Source organism: Vidua chalybeata, chromosome Z (genome assembly GCF_026979565.1).
Source record: "Vidua chalybeata isolate OUT-0048 chromosome Z, bVidCha1 merged haplotype, whole genome shotgun sequence".
Lineage (NCBI taxonomy): Eukaryota > Metazoa > Chordata > Aves > Passeriformes > Viduidae > Vidua > Vidua chalybeata.
Window position 1 is genome coordinate 43,289,798 of NC_071570.1, and position 13,376 is coordinate 43,303,173.

The 13,376-nt window shown below is 39.8% G+C and overlaps 1 protein-coding gene across 2 annotated transcripts in view; it reads right to left on the reverse strand.

Moving 5' to 3' along the window:
- CHSY3 (chondroitin sulfate synthase 3) overlaps positions 1-13,376 on the reverse strand; it is a 155,242-nt gene that overhangs the window by 110,922 nt on the left and 30,944 nt on the right. The window lies entirely within an intron of this gene.

Sequence of the window (13,376 nt, forward strand, 5' to 3'; positions counted from 1 at the left end):
GCAATCAGATTGCTTTAACAAATACATGCTGACAACTCCTAATCACCTTCTTATCTTCCACATGCTCAGTGATGGCCTCCCAGATGACCCATCCATGGTGAAAGCCATTCCATCAACTTTCCACAGTCTTGAGGTAAGGGCTTTCTTTTCATTTTCCCCACAGGAAAAAGTCAAATGCAGACCATGGCCGTATTTAGTTTCAGACTGAATGATATACCTTGTTCAACCGAAAGCTTATTTTGGCACACTGGCACATTTTTACATAAAACTGAAATTAAGTTTCCAAATGCCAATTCATTTAGGAACTTCAGAAACAAAAATGTCACAACTTTCTGATTTTGGAGCAGAAGATGCCTCTACCACTAGCTCAATTAACTTAGTGAAAATGATGTGAACTCACCTAAAAAAGAAAGCCACACACTATATACCAGAGTCTGCATACCTGTGACTAAGCTACTTGACTGGAAAAAAAACCGCAACACATGCCCTATTCTGGCCCACCAAATATATTTAAGTACTTTTCAGTTCTTCAGAGTATGCTATGCACTCCTTTTAAACATGGTAGGAAAGATCTACTGAAGTTTCTATATCCTAATGATCCAAGTTGATCAGTTCCTGAAATTCGATTTTTCTTCATGAGTCTAAAATACAAACCTCCCAAAGACCCACTACTGTACTGAAAACATGACTTTGCTTTAAATCCCATCACTATGATCTAACATAAAATATGCAAACTCTCCCTACAAAATGCTAAGGAAATACCAGTTGATCAATGTTACTGGGAAAAGCACTGTCTAGTCAGCCAACAATCATTGTGACTCTAGATGACAGAAGTATGCTACTCTCCCACACACACTTCCAGTTGACCAAATTGAGACTTAGACACATAATGGATCAAAATATTAAAATTGCAAAATTGTACTTGTTGGAAAACAAAAAAAAAGCTCTCCCAACACTATATGCCACTTCACGGGGTGGGTTGAATTTTTATGAACCTTTTTTCTATTAAGAAACTTCATTGATTTAAGGGTCACAACTTCCAAAACTCAGAGTGAAAACCTTGAGAGAAGTCCATGGCTGGAAAACAACAATGTCTACTTGAGTATTATAAGCCTCTCTCTGGCCTACATCTCAGCTGCAAGTGGTTTAAATGCTTTGGGTTTCCTCATTCTAAGCATGGTATTAGAACTTATTTTGAATCTGAGTTCATAGAGCTGTTGTTTTCAGATTGTAACTGTGATTCAATGCTGTGTTTCATTGCTTTCATCAGTTATACTTCACATGTAGGTATTCATTCCTCAGTTGTAAAGAGATTATTTGATTTATTTTTTCCTTTCTATTGATGGGTATGAATGAACTACACACAAGAACTGAATCCTCAAACATTACAAAATTTAGCTCACTGAAACAATTTTTGCAGTATTCCAGATGTAATCCCTTAAACCGAGTATTGAATTTTCCAACTGAAGACCATGGGGACCAGGATTATAATGATTATATGAAGAAATGACTTTAACTCACAATCCTTTAGAAACATATGCCTCAGGAAGAAATTACCATTAAGTGTGACTCAAAAGCATTTGGTGCTTTGATTTGGTGCTTGACTGATATGACTCAGAAAAAGCATTTGGTTGTTCACTGTATCTTTCCTCACAGATTCCATGGAAAAGCTGCCCAGGTGGTAGACCAAAAGCTTTTCTAGCTGGAAGTATTGTAAATTTAGTCTAGGCTGAGAGCCAAGATAGGCACTATCCATCTCAGAAATTATCATGAAAAGCAAAATTATCTTCACTCTGCAGCATTTATTAAATTCTCTCAAATCTGTTGCATCAAAAATTTATTTCTTTCAGCAAAGGCCCTTAAAATCAGATTTCCATTTTTCAATCCTGACATTGCTTTCAGAGTTTTCCACTAGGTTTCCAGGCTACATTCTTCATCCTTTCAGGCAAACAGAGCATCTCCATTACTGAGAATGCTGGTGTTACTGAGTCTAGTTCCCAAGTTTTACCCCTCTGAATCTAGCTCCCTCTTTATCACCTCTGAGCTTCTGTCTTGATTCAAAGCAGAAAAACAGTGATCCTAGCAGAGTCATGTGCAAACCAAAAGTAACACATGATCACAACATTATTCATCAGAAATGTAACTGGGAGGCCATTTACAACTCCAAGTTTTGAGTGATATTTGTTCTGCAGAAATTTAGGATAACTGCCAAATACAAACAACATGACTGATTGTACACAAAGAGCCATGATGCTCCACAGATTAAAATAGAAGATTTTTTAAGAGAACTTTACTTAAGGGTATCATCAGTATTTCTTTTCTTCCAACACACTATTTCCTTTTTTAGGCAATATAAATTATTATGTTATTAATACTGGTTTACAATTATTACTGATTTACAATGTGGAAATGAAAATGGATCAAGAGTTCTTCTATCCACCCCACATTTCATTTTAAAAAATAAAGGAAGGAGAGGAAGGAGCACTTTTTTATTCTTTACTTTTTCCTTTTTTTCCCTAATGCAAGAGCATATTTAAAAAGAACATTAGCAAATGATGCTTCAAGCTCAAAGGCAAGATATCACCCACATTTTAGTGAGCTCCCAAACTTCTGTTATAACATAATACAATCTAACTCACTAGGATTGTATTCCTCCAGCAGACCACAATGCTGTTTCGTTTCTCTTCGCAACATAACTAGTTTGCCTAAAATTTAAAGTAATTCATTCATAACTCTGCAGGCTACTGTATATCATATCTATAGTATTTCATAGAATTTAGAATCATAGAATTTAATTGGAAAAGACATTTCAGATCATCAAGTTAAACTGTTACCTGTACATTGCCAAGTCCACTCAAGCACATCAAGTGATATAGAATGATCATATCAAGATCTTAATAAGTATATTTTTTAGGGCTTCCAACCAGTAACAAGCTGTCTTTGCCTATGCTTTAAACTTTCCACCTAACTGTTGCCATTGAGGTAGGACAGGAATAATGAAGACTCCAAATCAGAAGGTGAGAAGAGAACCGATTTATTTCAAATACACTGCTCTTTCTATAGAGTACATCGTGCAACCAATTTCATTGGTCTTAAAGTAAAAGCATCTCACACCATTGGTGCACTGTGAATGGCGCACGGTGGCAGAACATATCTATAAACAATGTAAACAACAAGATATATAATTAATTATTTACATTCCTTTCAAACTCTTTCCCAGGCTCAGCCTAGTAGAAATCTCTCCTTTTCTCTCTGACTGAACTGAGAATAATCACACCTAACTCTCCTTATGCTGTGCCGCCCAAAGTCTTGAGCCTTCCAAGAGATTTGCAGAGTGTGATGATCCTATCAGTCAGTACATCCTCATGCAAAGAAAACACTGCCTTTAATACATGGCTCCTCGAAATTTCAGATTAATACCACTTAATTTAATTTTTAAATTATTTATTATTAGGTCATTAAAAATAGACCCATTTCCTTCTAAAAGCATGCAGCATAATCAGGTTTAAATATATAACCATGGCAAGTACAAAATAGAAAATTTCTCACGAATGATGTGGCTCACCAGGCACAGCACACTCATTGACACATCTTTATAAAATGTGTAATTATATCCTGAACTGCATGCCTTTAAAACACAGTAAAATATTATAGTATAACTCACAGTGGGAATTTTTAACAGCCTTTCAGCATCAATTACAGCTTGAGTAGGATTTCATAGTAAGAGGCATCTCTCTTTTTGTCAAGTTTTATTCATCTTGAACTGTTATTTGCTGCTTTTCGTCTATCAAATGCCTATAACAAATATTTTGAGATAAATTACTTCACTACAGACTAAATTAAAAGGATTCCAAATACAAATTATAATTTTGGCTGTGACCCTTCAGGTCTTTATCATAGCAAAATCTAAACTTTCTGCTTAATTAAGACCTGTCAGTGAAACGGTGCAATGCTTAAGGACAAAAACAGCTGTCTAGACAGTGTGTCTTTGCATTATTCTTTATACATTCACCTAGTGTCTAGTGTATGATTAATAGCCATTCCACAAAAATCACAAGACTGTTAAAGATATGCAGATAAAGTCTTCAAGCTCTCTACTGTAATTCTGTCTTTTTGACACTTTTTGCGACACCTCTCCCAAAACATCACTTCCATGATGCAAAACCAACACACATCCTTTTGCTAAGGAAATCCCAACATATTTGGCTTGTCCTAATAAATAGAAGGATTTTACATCAACTGAAAAGTGGTAGCAGGTGGCAGTAAGCATCATAAAATGACACCAGTTTATAAATTCAAGATGAAATCTTTCAAGAGCGAGTTTATATCTTATTTAGTTATTATCAGCAGCACTGAAGAGATGATGGATACACTTACAGCATGAAGATTTGCTTTGAAAATGTATAGAACGGTAGCAATGTCAACAATACTGATTCACTGCAGAAAATATTCCACTGTGAATCACAGAAATGAACAAGAGTCTGAAACTGGGAGGGGGCAAGATTTATTTTTGAAATTCTAATGCACTAAGAACTTCTATCTCCAATCTGTTACTAGGTATCACATCAAAAATGTGTTAAGGTTAACATCTTTGTAACATTTTTGCAACATTCCACCAAACCAGGCTTCAAAAGCTGGCAGCTCTGCTGCAGACAAAGACTGCATCACTGAGGTGTTCAGCAGCATGATGTAATGTTAGTTAAATCCAGGATTTACTTATCCCAAATCCAGGATTAAATGCAGTTTGTAACCAAGCAGATCTGAAAAAAGTTAAAGGATAAGGTTAGCTCATAAAATTTAATAGGGGGCATGGGAAGTAGTGGAATGGAGAGAAATAGAAAAAAAAAATTTAAAATTGTGTCCTGAATCAATCCAGATTACCAGATGCTAACCAAGCAGAGTAGGGAGAAGGAAGATGGGGAAAGAGAAAAGAGGATGCTGCAAATGCAGAGCAAAAGCCTCCATTTTCTTTGGCAGATACTCTTCCCACACTCACAAGTCCCTGAAGCTTCAGGCAGGGACTGGGGGAGTAAATTCCTTCCCATCATTGTAGGATCATTGGAGGAATTCAAGCATACACAAGACTACAGAATCCAATAGAATGCACCTCAGCTTCTTGAAGGAAATGGCTGATGTAGTTACCTAGCCATTCTCAAGCATATTTGATCAGCCCTAGCAGCCTTGTGACTAAAAAACAGAGAAATATTGCACTCATTTTTAAAAGGGGTAAAATGGAGGTCCTCAGAAACCTAAGACCAGTAAGATAATGGAACGCATCCTCTTGGAAGCTGTGCCAAGGCATATGTTACACAGGGAGGTGATAAAAGTCAGCCAACTTGGCTTCACCAGTTGAAAACTGTGTCAGACTAATCTGGTTACCATCTGCAACTTGCTGGATAAGGCAAGAGCAACAGTATCTCCCTTGACTTCTGCAGACCTTTGATTTAGTTACATACAACATCCTTGCCCATAAACTGGAGAGATATGGATTTTCTATATGAACTATTCCATGGACAATTGGCTGGACAGCAGCAGCCAAAAAGAAAATACTGCAGTCAATGGCTCAATATTGAAATGGAGATAAGTAACAGGCGGTGTCCCTGCAGCCAAAGCCTCTGCCCAAGGCAATTTGTTCATGATTCCATCACATGCAGATTCCAAGAGAACCTTTGTTTTGCTTTACAAAGTCTGTCATGGTGGAGGAACACAAGTCAGGGAAAGTGTTTCTTGGTAGCCAACTACAGCAAGCTCAGTCAAGCGCCCAGATGGTCCTGCTGCTGCTCCAATGTTTCCTGCCTACAATCTTACTGGTAACGAGAGGATCAGGTCACCCAAGCACTAATCCCTTTCAATCATACACCCAGAACTTTGCCATCTTGGTTGATTCTGCCCAAGTTCTGGTTTGCTTTGTTATTCCTGCCTACAAGAGAGAAGAACAAGGCATAATAATCCCTGTTTCTACTAGGTTGTGCTATCTGTGACATCCCAGGCTATAGCACCTGGAAAGAAGCAAACTTCAGGCTGACAAATGGGTCAGTACTCCTTTGCAGAGAGATACTCACAATGTGCACTTATAATTTCTTTTTGTGGTTTCTAATGTGTGCTGTAGGTGTGGTTTGTCCCTCCAGAGCTTGCTCATCAGTGTCTTCAAGTATTAAGATATCCTAGTATCAAAGAATGTTTTGGGTTGGAAGGTACCTTGAAGACCATCCAGTTCCAATCTCCCTGTCATGGTCAGGAACACCTTCCACTAGACCAGGTTGCTCAAAGCCCCATCCAACCTGGCCTTGAATATTGCCAGGGATGGGACTTCTTCAGCTTCTCTGAGTAACCTGGGCCAGTGCCTCACCACCCCTACAGTAAAGAATTCTTAATATCTAATCTAAACCTGCCCTCTCTTTCAGTCTAGAACTATTCCCCTCTGTCCTGTTACTGCTACATGCCCTTGCAAATAGTCTCTTTCCATCTTTCCTGTAGACTTCCTTGACATACTCTAAGTCTATGCCCTGAAACCTTCTCTTCTCCAGGCTGAACAATCCCAATTCTTACAGTTTTAATTTGTAGTAAAGGTACTCCATCCTTCTAATCATCTTGCTGGCCTCCTCTGGACTCACTCAACAGGTCCTTTCTGTGCTGGGATCCCAGAGCTGGACGGAGGGTTCCAGGTGGAGTTTTACGAGAGAGAATCACCTCCCTTGACCTGCTGGCCACACTGCTTTTATTCTCATCTCATCCTGGTTTCTATGCCTCTAGGAGAGTGGAGAGTGCACTAGAGTTCTGCTCTTGTGGGTCACCAGGATCTGTGGCGTGTTACTCAGAGTAGCATCAACCATCAGGGACTGGTTAAAAAAGCCCTCCTCTGTTTCTTCTTCAGCCTGTCCAGCACCACACGGGCTCCTGTAACTCAGCCACCTGGTGTGCCGGGCCTCAGCCTACACCTTCCACAGATACTTGCTTATGCCTCAGGAGCAAAGCCTGGACACTCACCACAACCTCAGGGCCACACTGCACTCCTCCCCTAGCACTTCTGCCTGGGAGACAGGCCTCCAGACATCTCGGGGCTTCTCCCAGTTTTTCTTGGAGATGAGCATCTGTTCCCATGCACTGCCCGCAGCATGTTTGTAATTAATTACAAATACATGAATAGGACTTATTTAGAACATGCCATAGAAATCAGTTCTTAAAAGCTGAAGAGAATTGGGAAAGTGATGGCTGTGTTTCCACATATGACCAGTTTTTGTCCTCTGTGCCTCTCACACCTGTTTTCAAATGCAATGATGGGTTATCAGCTACTTGCATTGGCTGAAATACCAGTACGTTTCACACTTGCCACAACACAAATGGAGGCCTGATTTGATCGAGGAGGAAGACAGTGAACCCCCCCCCCCCCCCCCCCCCGTTGTTATAAATACCTATTTTCACTGTTTGGGAAATTGTCTGTCCTCCTTGGGAAGTCTACTTCTCAATGTAGATGTCTCATCACAACTGTCACCATGTTTGCCTCAGGTGAAAACAAAAGACAGCTGAAGCATGATCTTTGCTGATGATGAATAACTTCAGGATTCTCAGCATGGAAGCCAACAGAACTACAGTTCTGGAAACACTGTTGTATCGCTGCCACATAATTATTAAAATCACTGATGGCAATTATGCAAATACAAAAAAAGATTTGTGTATCATAAACACCCTAGGACTATGCTGAGATTGTTTAAATTAGATACTATAGTCAGTTTAGTTATCTCCACAGTCCAGGAAATAATTTGCCAAATTAGCTCAACGATTCAGCCATTGTCCAAAATAAACTGGTTGGGACACTCATTTCACCTCAGTGAATATTCAGATGTCAAGATTTTTGCCCTCTATTAATAATGAAGTGTATCTGAACACACTTTTCAACAGACAGCATAAAATACCAGCATGTTACTAACCTGCACTTCATTTGACATAAATATTTATTTTCCATAATTCTTCTAAAAATATTGTTTAAAACAATGAGATTCCCAGAGAATTTCAATGCAAGAAGAGTTTTTGGAAGAATGGAAAGAATTCCACAGTGCTCATACTAAGATATAACATCTTCAAACAGGACAGATATGCAAGAGGTTTTGCAAATGGGACATCAGGTATAATCTTTCTAATTTAACATAACGGTATTTGTCTTGCCAAAAATGTAGGTGAGTCAGAATGTGCCAGCAGAAGAACCCAATCATTGTAATGCATTGTTGTCAGCTTTCTGAAATAACAAGGTGACACAAAGAAATCTTAGAGGAGATTTGCCTCAGAGAAAAAAAAAAATCTCACCTTTTCTGCAGAACAGAAGCTGGATCTTTTTTGGAGGTTTTTTGTTGTTGTTGGTTTTTGGGGGATTTTATTTGGTGAATTTATTTGGTTTTTTGTTGGCGTTGTGTTTTGGGGAGTTTGTTTGTTTTTTTTTTTTTAATATATTTTAAAACAGCAAGATGTTGCATCCCCAACTTTGGGTTTAGACCAGGGTTCTAGTGTGTCTTAGCAAATTCTGTGTACCCCCATGTATCCCCCGCTTCCCCCCGACCCCGAGTACCTGGTTCCCAAGCTGCCTTACCATGTGGCCTGGCTCCCATCCCCCCGTCTCTTCCTGTGAGTCCTTTCCTGCTGTTACCCCTCCCCCATGCAGGGGCCGCCCCGGACCCCTGGCACCCCCCTGCCACTTCCCCATTGGCTCCTGCCCTCCACACCACAACCTCGAGGCCCGGGGACAGCCCTGGGCCCCGGCATCGTCCCTGCCGTGCCCCTATTGGTTCCCCCAGGCCACGCCATGCCCTGGGACCGCCCCGGGACTGCCCCAGGCTTGGGTGCCGTCCCCTACTGCGTCCCTATTGGCTTCCCAAGACCACGTGACACCCCCCACTCCACCCCCATGTTTTCATTATCTTACTGGGCTTAGGATGTTTCTGAGGATGGAGCTGAGGCTGGGTGGCCATATTGTCCAATGCAGGGGTTGGGAGCACATCAATAAAATGCTCTCAGCTCCTGCCGTGGGGAATTTGGTCCTTCCTTCATTCCCTTTATCGAGGTCCCTCGCGCGCAGTGGTAGAAGTGGCCGACCCACCTTCCCGGAGTGCAGAGCCTGGGAGCAGCGGCAGGACCCGGAGCGGAGGAGCCGCAGTGCCCCGCTGGGCATGGAGGCTGCTCCGGACCCAGGAGAGACACCAGAATGCCACAGGTTGGGGGTTTTCTTTGGTCACTTGCTTCAAAGAAATGCCCTAAGAAAAATCAGGAAAATACTACGGTTGTCTTGATTTCAGTAAAGCTAAGAAATACTGACCTAGAAGAAAATGTATAGTAGTGTTAGGCATCAACAGATATTAGACATGTAGAAGACATTATCCCTATCTTTAGATACCCAAGTACTCCTAATCACAATTTAAAAATATTTTCTTCTCCACAAAAGTCTAGAAAAGTTGGGAAATCTGTTTTAAGATTTGGAGATATATTAAAATATACATTTTGCTGCTATATTTCTTTATAGCAGAAGCTCTTAGGATCTCAAGTGTAAAATCATTTATTAGTGGTAAGAGCCACAGCACATACATACATACAGAGAGATAGATAGATAGATAGATACATACATACATACATACATACATACATACATACATTAGTATCTAAGATGGCTAAATACATAGGAAGTAGACATCTACTTTCCTGAATTTTCCTGCCAAAATTGCTTGGTTTAAGGCTATTTTTCCTTCAAATTTCACAATCTGTTTCCTTGATTCCTTCATTTCAAAATGGTGGTAAGAGTGCGCTAAACACTTACAGAGTGGTTGTCTCATGTTCCCAACATTCAGATTCCCAAACAGAACACACATGTACTGCCACAAAAATATCTGGATGGTTTTCTCAAGACTGCATAATTAAATCAGTTTTAGTTGTGCTTTTAACAGAAGATAAATCACTGAAATCTGGAAGTTCCCTATCACTTTTTTTGTTTTTTTATTAAAGAACTGTTTCATTTGAACACCCAAGATAGACATCAAGTAACAGAGAACAATGAAAAAGTAGAGCTGATCATAAGGCATAGTCAGTTACTTCAAAAGGCAAAAAAATCCAGGCTTGTTGTCTTTATTAGTAACATGTTAGTAATAAATCAACATATTAGTTGTAGATTGCAATCTAATTTTTAAAAAATCAATAATTAATGTGGAAATAAATCTAGATCAAAGGTTTGCAGGCTCTCATCCTGCTGGGGTATTTCAACCACCCTGACATCTCCTGTAGAGGTTGCATGGTGAGCAACCCATGACACTCCTGGAACACATGGAAGATAACTTCTTAAGACATGCCTACCTCTACCCTACCAGATAGATTCCCCTACCAGAGGGTATGAAAGGCTGTACCTGGTGGCCACCAGTACAAGTGAGCCATTTGGAAACACCAAGATTGAAGGCAAGCCTGGAGTGAAGTGGAAGACACAGTGGTGGAGTTTGCAGACCTGAGGGTGAGGTAAAGAGGAGAGGAAGTCTTGAACCACATGAAAGCAAATTTCCAGCACCTAAATGAGCTAGTCAGTAGGGCCCCAGGGAATCTGCCCTTGGAGACAAGGAAGCAGAGAAGGCCTGGCAGATCTTAAAGAGCACAATCCCCAGGAGCAAGAAATCAGGCAAACAAGGCCAGAGACCAGCATGGATAAGCACAGACCAGCTGGTCAAACTAAAGGGCACAAAGCAAATGCAGTCATGGTGAAAGCAGGAACAGGCTTTCAAGGAAGAGCACAGAAAAGGTGTCTAATTATGTAAGGATGGTGGACTCGGCAGTGCTGGGTTTATGGTTGGACTCGATGATCTTACGGGTCTTTTCCAACCTATGATTCCACACAGTTGCCAAGCCTCTCTCTATGATATTTGAAAAGCCATGGCAATCAGCTGAAGACTCTGGTGAACAAAAACAGAGAAAAACTGCACCCATTTTTAGAAAAGGTAGTAAGGAGGATCCTGGGAACTACCAACCTGTCAGCCTCCTCTCTGTGTCTGGGATGATCCTTTTAGAAGCTGTGTTAAGGTGCACGGAGGACAGGAAGGTGACTTGAGATAGCCAGCATGGCTTCACCAAGGGCAAGTCCTGCCTGACCAGCTGGTGGGTGAGAGGCTGGACATGACCCAGCCATGGGCACTCTCAGCTCAGAAAGCCAAATGTGTCCTGGCTTGCATCCAAAGCAGCGTGGGCAGCAGAGGAGGGAGGGGATTCTGCCCCTCTGCTCTGCTCTGGCAAGAGCCCACTTGGAACCCTGCATCCAGCTCTGGGGTCCCAGCACAGGGAGGACACAGACCCGTTGGAGCCCAGAGAAGAGACAAAGAAACAACCAGAGGGAACATTTTTGTAATGACTAAAGGCTGAGAAAGTTGGGGTTGCTCAGCCTGGAGAAAAGAGGGCTCTGGGAAGACCTCATTGTGGCCTTCCATTCTAAAAGGGGTTTACAAGAAAGATGGACACAGACTTTTTAAGCAGGGCTTGTTGAGATAGGACAAAGAGCAATAGTTTTAAACTAAAAGAAAGTAAATTTAGGCTACATGTAGGGAAAATGTTTGTCACAATAAGGGTGGTGAAATACTGAAGGATTTTGCCCAGAGAGGTGGTAGATGCCCCCTCCCTTGAAACATGCCATGTCAGTCTGGATCAGGCTCTTGACCTAGTTGAAGATGTTCCTTGTCATTGCCGGGAAGTTGGAGTAGATGGCCTTTAAAGCTCCGTTTCAATACAAAAGTATTCTGTGATTCTATAATAAAGTTGCTTGCATTTGTGCAAGACTTAGAAAAATTAAATTCTTAACTGTAGCCAAAATAATCCTTTAAAAAGCTGCATCATAGTGAGATCATGAAGGAAAATGAGTATGTGAAGTAATAAATCAGACATACAACCATCTCATAAGAACATGGAAGTATTCCCAAGGTGATTACTGCCTACTGGTTTAGCAAGCAAAAAACTAGGGGACTGTAATACTGAAATTTGATGCTTAGAAACAGAGACTAATGTCTTAAATACTGTTCTGCTAAAACAAACATCTTTGAAATGCATTGATTCCAGTTCAGCATATAGATTTTTTTAAAAAAGGTATAAGTTATGCATTGAAAACTATAAAACTATAAAAAAATATACATGCCTTTTCACTTCTTCAGCAGTAGTGTTAGTCTGTAATACTTAACTAATTTTTACCAATGCAACCAAAAGCAAGTAATTCATCTATACTGAACATGACACCTACTTAAATGAACCATCCTAAACTTTAATCCTGTAACAAAGAAATTGTTAACTCCTCAAAAATGTATTATTCACTGTCTCTCTGTTCTAACTTGTTCTAATAGTGCAACACATGTCACATCGTCCGGCTGGAAAAGCTATTGCAGTCTTCCACAGAACAGTGTGAAAAAGAACAATTTTCTCTTTTAGATTGCATGTTTTTAAAGGTTGCTGGGATTATTTCTTAAAAGCAGGACAAAAGTAAACCTTTAATTTAAATTATTTTTAAATTTACCTTCCATGCAAAGAAACAGGAGAATGTATTTTCAACCAATTGAGCACTTCTCTTGTAACAACATCCCAAAATTTTGTTATTTTACACTTTTAGGTTGGACAGAGAGAAAGCCATGAAATGAAATAAAATTGATTTATACATGTCTGAAGATACTATTTTATGAAGGAATAGTTCCAGCCATTTGAGAATACTCTACTGTTATAACCAATACTCAGTTTCCTCTAACTTGTAAAGCATTATCTGAAAGGCAACTCAATAGGATTGAAAGCAAACAGAAGAGACAAAGCAGATTGTAGTCAGTTATCTTTGAGATGCAGAGACCTGCAGCACTTCAGGTTTACACTGCCAAAAAAGAGTGCCTGTTATACTTCTGTAGAAGTAATTTTACATTTATGAGCTGTCAAAGCTAAATTGTGTTCAAAAGTTTAAAGCCAAGAAATATGTAATGATTCATCACATGATACATGAAATGAATAGGCAATTAAGAGAACAACTTTAGATGATGCTACACAAATTCTCTATATTATTCAAAGATGCAGCTGACTACAAAATAACCAGTGGTCCACAAACCATGGCTGATAGGTCCAAATTGCTTCATTTCAAACATCATTAAATACTAGACAATTAGTGAATTAATTTTTAAGTTACCTAAACCTATTCAGAAGGCATGTTATTAAAGCCTTTTTTTATAGTCTACATAACACATTAATAGGAATAGAAATATGCTTTAGAAAGAAGAATTCATTATTTATTATATTACCCCATTTACAAGACTTGTCATTTGGGATGAAATGTCTAATACAGACAAAAGAAATCATGATCTGCTGCCTTACCAAGGTCACTATATGTTACTGTTTAGCAGTGA